This window comes from Pteropus vampyrus, unplaced genomic scaffold, assembly GCF_000151845.1.
Source record: "Pteropus vampyrus isolate Shadow unplaced genomic scaffold, Pvam_2.0 Scaffold328, whole genome shotgun sequence".
NCBI lineage: Eukaryota > Metazoa > Chordata > Mammalia > Chiroptera > Pteropodidae > Pteropus > Pteropus vampyrus.
The window spans coordinates 603,551-617,964 of NW_011889109.1; positions in this window are offsets into that span (position 1 = coordinate 603,551).

Consider the following 14,414-nt stretch of genomic DNA (forward strand, 5'->3'; position numbering starts at 1 on the left):
CTGTCTATAGACACTGAAGTGGTTTCTCTCTCTCTCTCTCTCTCTCTCTCTCTCTCTCTCTCTCTCTCTCTCTCTCGATATCTATATATAGAGAGAGATCTACATCTATATGTATATATAGAACTGGGTCATATGGCAGTTCTATTTTTAGTTTTTTGAGGAGCTGCCATACTGTTTTCCATAATGGATATACCAATTTACATTCCCACCAACAGTGTACAGAGGTTTCCTTTTCTTCACATCCTTGCCAACGCTTGTTATCCTTTGACGTTAAAAAAAAATAACCATCCTAATAGGTGCGAGGTGATACCTCTTTGACCTCTTTGTGGTTTTTATTTGAATTTCCTTGATAATCAATGAAGTTGAGCATATTTTCATGTACCTCTTGGCCATTTGTATGTCTTCTTTTAAAAAATGTCTTTTTGGGTTCTTTACCCATTTTCAATTAGTTTTTATTTATTTATTTTTTGCTACTGAGTTGTATTAGTTTCTTATATATGACTTGCAAATATTTTTTTCCATCCGTGGGTTGCCTTTTCATTTCATTGATTCCTTTGCCATGCAGAAACTTTTTAGTTTGATGGAGTCCCACTTGTTTATTTTTGCTTTCGTTGCCTGTGTTTTTTGTGTCAAATCCAAAAAATCATTGCCAGGACCAGTCTTGGAACATTTTCCCTATGTTTCCTTATAGAGTTTTATGTTTTCAGGTCTTATCTTTAAGTCTTTAATATATTTTGCCTTGATTTCTGTGTGTGGTACAAGATAAGAATCTAATTTAATTCTCTTGCATGTGGCTATCCAGTTTTACCAACAGCATTTATTGAAGAGTCAATCCTTTTGTCATTGCGTATTGGTGACTTTGTCAAAAATTAGTCAATTGCATATATGAAAATTAATCCATTATCATTCTTGATGTTTACAGGGCACCATTCTGTATCATGATTTATTAATTCCCTGTTGTTTCTAATCTAAATGTCTAGAATTTTCACGGACCAGTCACTATCCTTTCAGAACTTGGTTTTTCAGATGTTAAAGGGAGATAATTCTACCTTTGTTATAGAACTGTTACATGAATTTATCTAACACATTAATGCTTAGCAATACTTAATGGGAGCTATTATTATTTTATAAAATGTATGGAGAAAGGGGAAAGGAAACTGGAGAAGGCAAATGATATGAGGCTATTACAGTATAAATGGGATGGAGACTGAAATTTACTTAAGATAGGTATATAGCATACAGGAACAAAGATACACAGTAACTGGATTTTAAAAAATGTATACCTAAATCAACTTAGTCACTATAGTTAGTGCAGCAGAATTTTTGTTTTGGGCCGTTAGCAGTAGTTTGAGTGCTTTATAGTGGTTAAGAAAATATATGAATCTATATATAGAATTTAAATACTTTTGTCATAGGTCCCAAAGATCTGAAGTATCACTGCACTGCTTAAATCTTATGCTCATAAATAGTTCTGAGGTAGGCTGTATTATCCAGGCAGCCAGCTGTTGAACAGGAATATACTCCATAGATTTTAGATTGACAAGTGGATGAAAAGGAGAGACTCCAAATTTAAACTTTCCAGTACCTAAGGTGATTCTCTCTTCAACTACCTCTATCCATATTGAATAAACAAAAAAAATTAGATCGGAAACTGTTGAACAGTTAAAATAACTCCAAGCTCTTGCATTCTTTTGTCTAGAGACTTTACAATCTCTGATGGGCTCCTTCTCAGCTATGTGAACTAACTAGATCAGTACTGCCCAATAGAAATATGATATGAGCCACATAGGTAATTACAAATTTTCTAGTAGTTGCCACATTAAACAAGTAAAAAATAAGTGAATTTAATTTTAAAATATTGTATATAATAAACTATATATAAACTATTTCAACATGTAATCAATATAAAAATACTACTAGCCATTCTTTAATTCAGACTAGCCATTTTTCAAGTGCTCAGTAATCACACATGACAAATAGTTAACAATATTGGACAGCTAGAACTAGACTTTTATCAAATGTAACAGGCAGAGAAATATTGATATATATATATATGAAAACATTCCAGGTTTGTAAAACACGCAGACCAGTCAGAACAAATGGCAGCTAATTTTTCAAAAGCTCTAATTGTAGTCTCAGTGCAGTAAAAAGGGAGAGCTCGGGGGAAAAAAGCAAGAAACAAAAAAGAAAAAGTAAATGATTAGAATACATACTGTTGAACTTTTGAATATATGTCTGATATATTAAAAATAAAAGGGTAGGGGTACCAATAACATCTGAAGAAGTAAAATGTCAGGAAGGGAAAGCAGAAGGGAACTTAACCTCACCAAAACAGTACTACATTCTTATGTTTTTCTCTTTCATTGTGTCTCTCTGAATGCCTTGCTCTTGTGTGGGACTATGTCTGAAAAAACTAAAAAACAAGAGTAGACAAAAGAGATTGTCTTTCAAAGGGAGAGTAAATAAAAGCTCTTTTAAGAGTAATTTGGGAAATTCTTTACAAATATGAAATACAAGTACCCCAATCCATGTCCTTGTGTATGTACATATCTTGTATATTATAAACCAGTATAAGAAAAAGATCCACCCTTAGTAGTGACAAATGAAATATAAATGGCTGTAAAAAGTATATAAAGAAAGAGCTGGATAGAAAACCAAGTACAATTTGATTAATATTGTATTTTTTTATTAAAATTAAAAGTTTTTTCAATTACAGTTGATATTCAGTATTATGGTATTTTCAGGTGTACAGCATAGTGGTTAGATATTTATATAACTTACAAAGTGATCTTCCAATAGGCCTCCACCTCACACCATATATAGTTATTACAATATTATTGAGTATATTTCCTAAACTGTACTTTACATTCCTTTGACTATCTTGTAACTGCCAATTTGTACTTCTTCATTCCTTCACCTTTTTCACTCTACCCCCACCCCACTCCCAACTGGCAACCATCAAAATGTTCTCTGTACCTATGAGTTTCTGTTTTATTTGTTCATTTGTTTTTTAGATTCCACATACAGGTGGAATCACATGGTATTGTCTTTATCTATTTCACTTAACATAACACCCTCTAAGTCCATCCATGTTGTTGCAAATGGTAAGATTTTATTCTTTTTTTGGGCTGAGTAATATTCAACTGTATATAGGTATCATATCTTCTTTATCCATTTGTCCTTTGACTGGAGCATTTAATTGATAGGTATGCAGTTATCGCCATTTTATTAATTGTTTTCGTTGTTCTCTGTTCCTTTCTCATGTGTTTGCTCTCTTCTCTTGTAGATGGCTTTCTGTAGTGTTGTATTTTAATTCCTTTCTCTTTATTTCTTGTATTATCTCATAGATTTTTGATTTGTGGTTTTCATGTGCTTTGTGTTTATAGCAGTCTATTTTAAGTTGATGGTTGCTTAAGTTTGAACACATTCTAAAATCACTAACACTTTTACTCACCCTCTCCATGTTTATGTTTTTGTCATTTTTTACCTCTTTTGTGTGTGCGTTCATTTGTATCCCTTAATTTACTGTTATAGTTACACATAATCGTCCTACTTTTGACCTTTAACCTTTGTACAACCTTTAGTATTGGTTGAGCCACTGCTTCTATTATGTGCTTGCCTTTGTTGGTGAGAATTTTTTCTTTGCAACATTTTCTTATTCATATTTTTTATTTTTTTTCATCTTCTTAAAGAAGTCCCTTTAACATTTCTTGTAATAATGGCATTTTCTTATTGGGAAGCTCGTTCTCTCTCCTTGAATTCTAAATGATAGCCTTGCAGAGTAGAGTAATCTTGGTTGTAGGTCTTTGCTTTTCATCACTTTGAATATTTTATGCCAATCGCTTTTGGTCTGCAAAGTTTCTGTTGAGAAATTAGCTGATTGTCTTATGGAAGCTCTCATGTAGGTAACTAACTGCTTTTGTCTTGCTGCTTTTAAGATTCTCTCTTTGTATTTAACCTTTGGCATTTTAATTATGATGTGTCTTGTTGTGGGCCTCTTTGGATTCATCTTCTTTGGAACTCTCCACATTTCCTGGGCTGGCATGTCTATTTTCTATACCAGGTTAGGAAAGTTTTCAGTCATTATTTCTTCAAATAAGTTTTCAATTCCTTGCTCTCTTCTCCTTCTGGTACCTTTATGATGCAAATATTGTTACACTTGATGTTGCCCCAGAGGTCCCTTAAACTTTTCTAATTTTTACATTCTTATTTTTTATTTTTCACTACCTTGTCTTCCAAGTGGCTGATTTGATCCTCTGCTTCATCTAATTCAGTGTTGATCACATCTAATGTATTCTTCATTGCAGTTATTGTAGTCCACATTTCTGACTGGTTCTTTATTGTCGTTTCTATCTCCTTTTTATGTTTACAAACTCTTTGTTGAAATCCTCACTGAGAGCATTTACTCTTTCCCTAAGTTCATTGAGCATCCTTATAACTAATATTTTGAACTCTACATCTGCTGAATTGCTTTCCTCCATTTTGTTAAATTATTTTTCTGGAGTTTTGTTCTGTTTTTTAATTGGGACATGCTTTTTTGTCTCCTCATTTTGGCTGCCTTCTGTGTTTCTATACATTAGGTAGCGCTGCTGTGTTTCTCAGTCTTGGCAGGGCGGCCTTATGTAGTAGGTGCCTTGTGGAACAGTGTCCCTACTCACCTGATCCGAGTGCTCCAGGAGTGTTCCTTATTGTGGGTTGCATGTGCTGTCCTATTGTAGTTGAGCCTTGATTGCTGTTGGCATGTCAGTGGGTGGAATTGACCCTCAGATTGACTGGCTATGAAGACTGGTCGTGACTTCAGTGGACAAGCTGTTGTGTGGCAGCTGACTGCATAGAGTAGATTTGTTTTAGTAGGGCTCTGGTGCCTGCTGAGATCACCCTTTGGGTGTATTATTTGTTGTGCTGCCTAAGTGGTGCTCTGGTGTGTGGTCTGAAGCTGGCCATCAGGTTCGTCAGTTCTGGGGCCTCTTGGGAGGGGCTCCATTGTAGGCCAATTTAAGATACTGCCTGTGTACACCCTGGGGCCACCTAGTAGGAGCTATAAAGTAACTTTCATTTGGTTGCTGCCTGAGCTGTGTTTGGAGCTGTGCTGTGTTGGAGGCCTCAGAGTAGTTTTTCTGTGAACTGAGGCTGGCTGCAACTATTGCCAGGCTTGGGGCTCCTTAGCGAGAGGTACAGGGCACACTGAGGTCAGCCACTGCTTGTTTTAGGTTTGTAGACTATTTACAGATTTTAGGAAAGTCTGCAGCATGAGCCCAGTCCAGCCACTGGGAAGATTTGCCTCTGAAAGAATTTTGAGCTATGCACGTTATTTGGGTTGGACAGGGTCTCAGAATCACCAGAGTGCAGCAAAAGCAGAGTTATCCAGGTTAATGGAGACTCATATTTGGTGCCTGCCTGGGCCTGCAGGCTGTGTGCGGGGAGGGCTCAGTAAAGGAACAATGGCACCTTCTGGCACTTTAGTACAGAGAAGAGGAATCCCCACAACAGCTGGCTGTGAAAACAGTACAGACTCAGTATGGGTGAGATAGAGGGCTTCTGTAGACCCAAGCATCTTTTTAAAGGGCCTGAGCACAGACTCACTTCTTCACAAACACTTACCCTAAGCTCCGGTGAAAGGACACGAGGGACATTTGGGGAGGAACTGACTTCTGGCTACAGGGTGAGGGCTGGCGGGGCAGCTCTCTCCAGTACTAAGTGCAGGCAGGCACCAGTGTTTCCTTGTTGAGCCCTCCTCGCAATAACCTGACTAATCCACACTTTGATGCATTTTCTCATTTAGTGCTTATAGTTTATCTGTATAAGTTTTATTATACAGATAAATAAAATATGAAGCTCTAAGGTGTTTATACAACTCCAAATGAAATACCAGAAGTCTGATGGGAAAAAAAGAAAACAAAATTATTTTCCTAATACCATTTTTTTTGTGACTGTAATGGGATCATTTCAAGAACACCAGATGATGTTGGAATAAGGGAAAAGATTATACAATTCTTTGAGTTGAATTTTTATGGATAATTAGCAAATCTGCTGTGTGATTTTTTTAATATAGCATATTCCTTTCTTTGAATTTGTTTTTATTGTGATATAATTAAAATACAATAAAATTCACTGTTTTGTAGTGTACAATTCAGCATTTTGAATATATTCACAAAGTTCTTCAACCATCACCTTCATATAATTTCAGAACATTTTATCATCTCATATGATTAACAATGATTCCCTATTTCCCGCCAACCACCCCAGGCTCTAACAACCACTTATCTACTTTCTGCCTCTATGAATTTGACTATTCTGGATATAAATAGAATTCTATAATATGTTGTCTTTGTGACTGGATTCTTTCAATTAGCCTAATGTTTTCAAAACCCATTCATGTTGTAGCATGTCAGTACTTCATTCTACTTTTTTATAAAAGTAGACTTTAGTTTTTAAAGAAGTGTTAGGTTCACAGCAAAATTTAGTTTAAGGTACAGAGATTTGCCATATATCCCCTCCCCACTCACATGCATAGCCTTTCCCATTATCCACATCCTCCACCAGAGTGGTACATTTGTTACAGTTGATCACTCTACCCTGACACATTATTATTACCAAAAGCCCATAGTTTACCCTATGGTTCACTCTTGGTATTGTATATTCTATGGGTTTAGATAAATTTGTGATCTGCCAATATAATATACAGAGTAGTTTCACCATGCTAAAAATCTCATTTTTTGTTCATTCTGCCCTCCCCACAGATCTGGCAACCACAGATCTTTTTATTGTCTCTACAGTTTTGCCTTTTCCAGAATGTTATATAGTTGGAGTCATACAATATGTACCCTTTCAGACTGACTTCTTTCACTTAGTAATATGCTTTTAACTTTTTTCCCTGTCTTTTTATGGCTTGATAGCTATTTCTTTTTAGCACTGAATAATATTCCATTGGCTGGATGTCTCATAGTTGATTCATTCACCTACTGGAGATCTTGCTTGCTTCCAAGTTTTGGCAATTATGAATAAAGCTGATATAAAGATATGTGTGCAGGTTTTTTGTGTTTGTACATAAGTTTTCAACTCCTTTGGGTAAATGCCAAGGAGCCACAACTGCTGGATCTTATGGTAAGAGCTTTATTGACTTTTATTGCCCTAAATTATTCCATTGTATGGCTGTGCCCCATTTTAATTTATCCATTTATCACAGGATGGACATTTGGATTGTTCCCACATTTTGACTCTTGTATTACTACTATGAATATTTTTTGTACAACTTTTGTGTGGACATATATTTTCATCTCTCTTGGGTATGTAACTAGGAGTGCAGTTACTAAATCATATGGTAATTGTATGCCTAACTTTTTGAAGAACTGCCAAGACATTTTCCAAAGTGACCGCATCATTCTCAACACCAATGTATAAGGGTTTGCATTTCTCTATGTTCTTATCAATATTTGTTATTTTACATCACTTAGATTATAACCATCATATTGGGTGTAAAGTGGTACTATGTATGGTTTTGATTTGCATTTCCTTAATGACACGATGTTCAGCATCTTTTCATGTGCTCTTGGCCATTTGTACATCTTTGGAGAAATGCCTATTTAAGTCCTTATCCAATTTTAAATTAGTGTTTTAGTTTAGGCTGCTATAACAATACCAGAGATTGGGTGACTTAAACAACAGACATTTATCTCTCACAGTTCTAGAGGCCAGAAATCTCAAGATCATGGCATTGGCAGATCCAGTGTTTAGTAAGGGCACTTTTACTGGTTTGCAGATGACCACCTTCTCATTGTATCCTCAAGTGGCCAAGAGAGAAGTCATCTCTTTTTTTTTTTTTTTAAAGCACTATTCCCATTCATGAGGGTGCCACCCTCATGACCTAATTACCTCTCAAAGGTCCCACCTCCCAATACCATCACATTGCAGATTAGGGCTTCAACATGTGAATTTGGAGGAGGGACATAAACTTCCAGTTCATAACAATTGAGTTCTCTTTAGTGATAAGCTGTAAGAGTTCTTCATATATTCTGAGTACAAGTGCTGCTATGGTCTGAATATTTGTTTCTCCTGTAGAACCCAGCTAAAATAGAGTTACTTATGTCAGGGACAAAATGGAGACAATGCAGGTACATATGGGAAACTTAACCTATCCTTACAGGAATTTACAGATTTTCTCAGAAATCAACAGAAGGCACCAGCCAATCTCAAAATGCCAATTCTGTTTACTCAATCTATGGACTTCCTTGTTCCCCTGACTCAGCTACCTTGATCCAAATAAAAAAGAAGACCACTAGGTAACCAATCAGCTAAAAAAAAGTCAAGTAACTTCCGTATTCATCCCATAAAAATCCCTTAGTCTGCGAAGAACCTGGAACACATTGCTTCTTGAGCTTTCCGGCAGATAGGTCAAAAACATATCTCTTTGCTTTGTAGTATGCAGTATGCAGTTTGGATTTTGGACATCCACTCTCCCCATTCATATGTCAAACCCTAATGCCCAATGTGATAGTATTTTGAGGTAGGGCCTTTGGGAGATGATTAGGTCATGAGAACTGAGCTCTTATGCATGGGATTAGTGCCCTTATATAAGAGGGACCAGAGAGCTCCTTTGTTTCTTCCACCATGGTAGGACACAGTGAAAAGATGTGCATCTGTGAACCAGAAAGCAGAACCTCATGGCACAGAATCTGCTAGTGCCTTGATCTTGGACTTTCTGTCCTCCAGAAATGAGAGGAATAAATTTCTCTTGTTATAAAGCCACCAGCATGATATTCAGTTATAGCAGCCCCAAAGGACTAAGACAAGTCTCTTATCAGATATGTTATTTGCATTTTCTCCCATTTTGTAAGTTGTCTTTTTGCTTCCTTAATTGTGTCCTTTGAGACAAAAAAAAAAAAGTTTTTAATTTTAAGAAGTCCAATTTATCTGTGCTTTTCTTTTGTTGCTTGTGCTTCTGCTATCCTAAGAAACCATCCAAGGTCACAATATTAACACTTATGTTTTGTTCTAAGAGATTTATTGTTTTAGCTGTGACAGTTCTGCATCAACTGATATATCATTTTCTTCCCTTCATTCTAATAATGTGTCATATTATATTGATTTTAATATGTTGAACCACCCTCACAAAACTGAGATGAATTCCTCTCAGTCATGGTATGTAATCCTTTTAATAGGCTGCTGAATTCACTAGCATATTATTATTGATAGTATTATAATATTCCATGTTTAGCTTTTAAGTTGACAGAAATTGTTACTGAGGAAAACCAGACTTTGGAACTACTAGCCAAAAACATTAAACCAACTATCTTAAATATGCTCAATGAGGTAAAGAAAACAATAAACAAACAAACAAACAAAAAAACAAAGTCAATAAAATATGAACAAAATGAATGTCAGTCAAGAAATAGAAATTATAAAAAGGAACCAAAAGAAATTCAAACCAAATTACAATAACTGAAATGAAAAATTCACTAGAAGACTGCAATGGCATTTTCGAGGCAGAAAACCTAGTGAGCTTGAAGCTGAAGCAATTGAAATGATCTGGTCTGAAGAGCAGAAAGGAAAAAAAAAATGAAGCAAAAAGAAGAGAGCCTGAGAGACCTATATCAAAATGTGCATAATAGGAGCCTAGGAGGAGAATAGAAAGGGTCAGAAAAAATATTGGAAAAAATGACTGCCAGAATCTTCCCAAACTTAATGAAGACATGGTATATACACATCCACAACTACCCTGCAAGCAGGATAAACTCAAAGGCATTCACACTGAGACATGTTATAGTCAAATTATTGAACATCAAAGACAGAGAATCTTGAAAGCAGCACAAGGGAAGCAATTTATCACATAAAAAGGAGCCTCAATAAAATTAACAGCTGATTTCTTATCAGAAACCATGGGAGACAGAAGGCAGTGAGATATATTTAACATTTTGAAAGGGGGGCGGGAAACTTTGACAGTCGTTCTACATTTAGCAAAACTATCCTTCAAGAATGAAGGAGAAATAAGGATATTCCCACAAAATCTGAAGGAGTTTGTTACTAGTAGACCTGTTGTGACTGTTAAATTAATATTTGTTACATACAGCTCAGATGGTGAGCTGTGGTTTAACAGAAACCCACAAGGTAATTGAAATAGAGATGTTTATTACTCGGGTCTTGGAAGAGGTGTATGGCATGACGTGAGGGGCCACACAGGGGAGTCAAGGCAGGGTGCAGGCAGAAAGCACAGCAGGACCTGGAGTAAATGCCTTTTTTAGGGTCCATGTGTGGCCTGCTTTGAGATTCCCAGGCTAAGGGACTGGTCATTCAATCCAAAATCTTAACGTTTGGTTAAGCTTCAAGGGGATCTTATTAAAGAGGTACAGAAGAGGAAGGCCCTGGGAGACAGAGGAGACTTTAATACAAGGGCTATCGGGGGAGCCATATCAGGAACTTACTTGTGACTTTGTGGGCTGTTATCTAGGGCATGTACTTTTGGGAGCAGTAGTATCAGCTAAAGGCCCTTTAAGGTCACTTGACCACACAAAATAGATGCCAAGGCAGCAATATTATGTAGTAGTTTATCTGAGCATCTTACAAGAAATGTAAGGCAGCAATATTATGTAGTAGTTTATCTGAGCATCTTACAAGAAATGTTTCAGGCTGAAATGAAAGGACATGATAGTAACTTGAAGCCATAAATATGTAGTTAAATATAAAAGCCAGTATTATTGTATTTGGTTTGGAACTTCTTTTTTTCTCTCTGATTTAAAAGCTAAACATAGAAAGTTATAAATCTGTTAATGGGCACACAATGTACAAAGATGAAATCTGTGACAATAACAATATAAATGAAGGTACACAGAGATGTACAGGAGCAGGTTGTATATTATTAAGACTAAGTTGTTATTATCCAAACTATAAGTTTAAGGTGTTAATTGTAATCCCCCAGGAAACTACTAAAACAGTAACTAAAAATATACAGAAGAGAATCAAAGTCATATACAATTAAAAAAATCAACTAAATACAACACTAATGGAGTAGTTGAGAAATTAAAAAACACATAAAACATACAAAAATATGTAAAAAGTACAAGTCCTTTCTTCCTTAATTACTTTAAATGTAAATGGATTAAACTGTCCAATGAAATGGTAGAGGTTGGAGAAATAGATAAAAGCACAGTCCATCCAAGTGCTATCTACAAGACACTCACTTTATATAAAAAGACATAAAGAGATGGAAAGTAAAAGGATGGATAAAGATACTTCATGGAAGTAGTCAACCAAAAAAGAGCAGAGGTAGCTGTATTTTTGTCAAACCAAATAAAGTTTAAGTGAAATATTGTTGCAAGTGACAAAGAGGACAATATATATTGGTAAGAGTTAATACTCTTAAATGTGTTTATACTATAAATTCCTACTAACCAATGGAAATTACTTTAGTGTGCTCCTTTAATCATAAGGATATATATATTTTTTAATTTCAAAAATTAACACTTTAAGAAATATCTGACCAGATTAAGGACTATTAACTTGTACTTTTTTTTTTTTTTTTTTGCAAAAAAGTTATTTACTTGTTGGATTGAATAAAACAATGTTGGCTACATTTTTGGTACCAGATATTATGATAAACACTAGGAAAGTGATGAAAGCCACAACTTAGTTCTAAAGTATATCAGAGTTTAATTTGTAAGATCAGAAAAGTGTAAAAACGTAAAATAATGAAGCTAGTTAGAAATGTAAAGAGAAGATTCTTAAAATTCTACCATAGTCATAGGCTTTCGTTTGCTTCTCCATTTATGTGGAAGAAGAGGGTAGTGACATTATAATTCTCAAAAACTAAAAAGAAATACAAAGGTGGAACAGCATTTTCCAAAATCTCAAGAGGTAGTGTGGGCCAATGATTTTGTGTCCAGCCATTTTCCTTCCAGTACAAGGCTAGAGAAAAATAGTTTTCAATATGTATAAATGCCCATTAGGAATCTATTAGAGGGCAAGTTTCATTCCATCGAGTTTACTGGGAAACTTGGAAAACAATGGAAAAGTCAGCATTTATTTAATTATATTGATCCAGTGTACACTTTACCATTTCTCTCAAAAATAACATCTTACGAAACTGTAATGCAATATCACAACCAGGATATTGACACTGATACAATCCACTAATCTTATTTGTATTTTCCCAGTTGTACTCATTGTATGTGTTTAGTTTCATAAAATTTTATCACATTTGTTTGTGTATCTACCAACTTAGTCAAGATGTAGTTCATCACAAGAATCCATTGTTTCCCTTTCATAACCACACCCACATCATTATGCCCTTTTATACCCTCCATCCTTAATCTTTGCACCATCTTTTCTACATTTCTATAATTTTGACATTTCAAGTATGTTATATAAATGATATCATACATTGTGTAACCTATTGAGATTGGCTTTGTTTCACTCAGCATAATTCCCTGGAGATCGATCCAAGTTATGTGTATTAATAGTTTATGCCTTTAAAAATAATTTTAATTGCTGTTATTCCATGGTATAGATGCATTGTTTAATCATTTACTTGATGAAGGACATGTCTGGATTGTTTTTCAGTTTTTTGGCTATTTCAAATCAAGCAGCTATGAATATCTGTGTACTTTCAATTTTATTCAGTTCAGTACTTTTAAAAATTTTTCTTTTTGAGATTTCCTCTTTGCCCCATGGATTGTTTATAAGTGTGTTGATTAATTTCCAAGTGTTTGTTGTTTTTCCTGTTGCTGTTTTTGATTTGTTTGATTCCCTTATGTTCAGAGAACAAATGGTCAGAGAACATACTTTATGTGATTTAGATTTTTAATTTGTTGATGTTTATGACTCAGCATATAGCCTATCTCGGTTAATGTTCTGAGTGCTTAAAAACATGTGTATTCTACTGTTAGTGGGTGTTCTATAAATATTTAATTATAGAAATGACAAATAAAGGCAAAACAAACAGCATCACTTGGAGCATATTTGTATTTATGTCCTAGTACATCTGTGCAATTTTTTCATAAGGGATATATTAATTATATGTATGCTGAATATATATACTAAGTTACTGGGCATGTGCAACTTTAAAATTAATAAATGCCTGTTTCTCTAAAGTAGTTATGATTTTCACTCACCAGCAGATGAAATTCCCATTCCTCCAAATCCTACCTCTTGATACTTGCCAGTTTTATTTTTCCAATAGATATTTGTGAGATGGTATCTCAATATAGTTCTGGTTCACATTTTCCTGATTACTAATGAAGACAAGCAACTTTTCTTGTTTATTGATGATTTATGCTTTCTTTTCTGTGAAATACCTGCATATGCATTTATTTTTCAACTGGCTTGTTTTCCTGACTTAAAGGAGTTTATATTTTCAAATATTCATCTACTCTTGTGCCAGTTATGTTTATTGCCTCACAGCTCCAAATTCAACTTTCAGTACCTGCTCTGCTATAATGGACTGGCTTCCAAGCATTTTCTTCTTTACAGTGAGTGTGATGTTAACTTTTTCAATAGGCTTTTCTTACTGGTCCTGGTATGGAGCGTTTTGCACTTTCTTCCTACTACATGGTTGGTTAGCGGTTAGCAGTTTGGTTGTGTAAGAACATTAAGTGGTGCTGTGCCCCAGCCATTTACCTATACAGCATATAGAAATCCCTTGGCAAGTATGCAGCCCAGCCAAGTCCAAACTGACTACCTTCCCAACACAATGTGAATTGCTGGGTAGCCAGGTGCCCAGAAAAAGGTGAGAATTTTGGCAGTCTGCCAAAATTATAGTACATCAGCAAACAATATATCCCATCTCATATGCTCTACTTACATGGCACTCTACCATCAAGATGCAACGGTCTAAACCAATAGGAAATGGCAGGAGTGATTATGTGATTTCAAGGCTAGATATGGAAGCATCTTTATGGCACATTGTATTTTACAAAGATGGCTATAATATATCCCCTCCTATAAGCTCTCCTTATGATGTGACACTTCTTTTATTGCACTGTGAATGCATCAACCCATAGAGTATGGCACAAATAATGTGATTTCTAAGGCCCCATGATAAAAAGTACATGTACTACCACCTTGTTCTTTGGGACATACTCTTGGAACCCAAGTCACCAAGATAGCAATCACATGGAGATAATCACATATAGGTATTTTGCCTAACGGCCCTATTTGAAATTCAGCTGACAGCCAGAGTCAATTACCAGACATGTGAGCAAGACTTCAGATAAGTGAGTCTTCAGATTATTCCAGCCTTCAGCTATCAAGTGACATTCTAGCTTTCAAGCCACCATCTGATGCTGTATGAATCAGAGATGAGATGTTGCTGCCAAACCCTGTCCAAAATTTTGTAGATGTGTGAGCTAAACGAACACTGGATTTTAAGCCAATTTTGGCTTACTCCTTCAAATCTTGACTCAGATCTTTCCTTCTCCATGGTC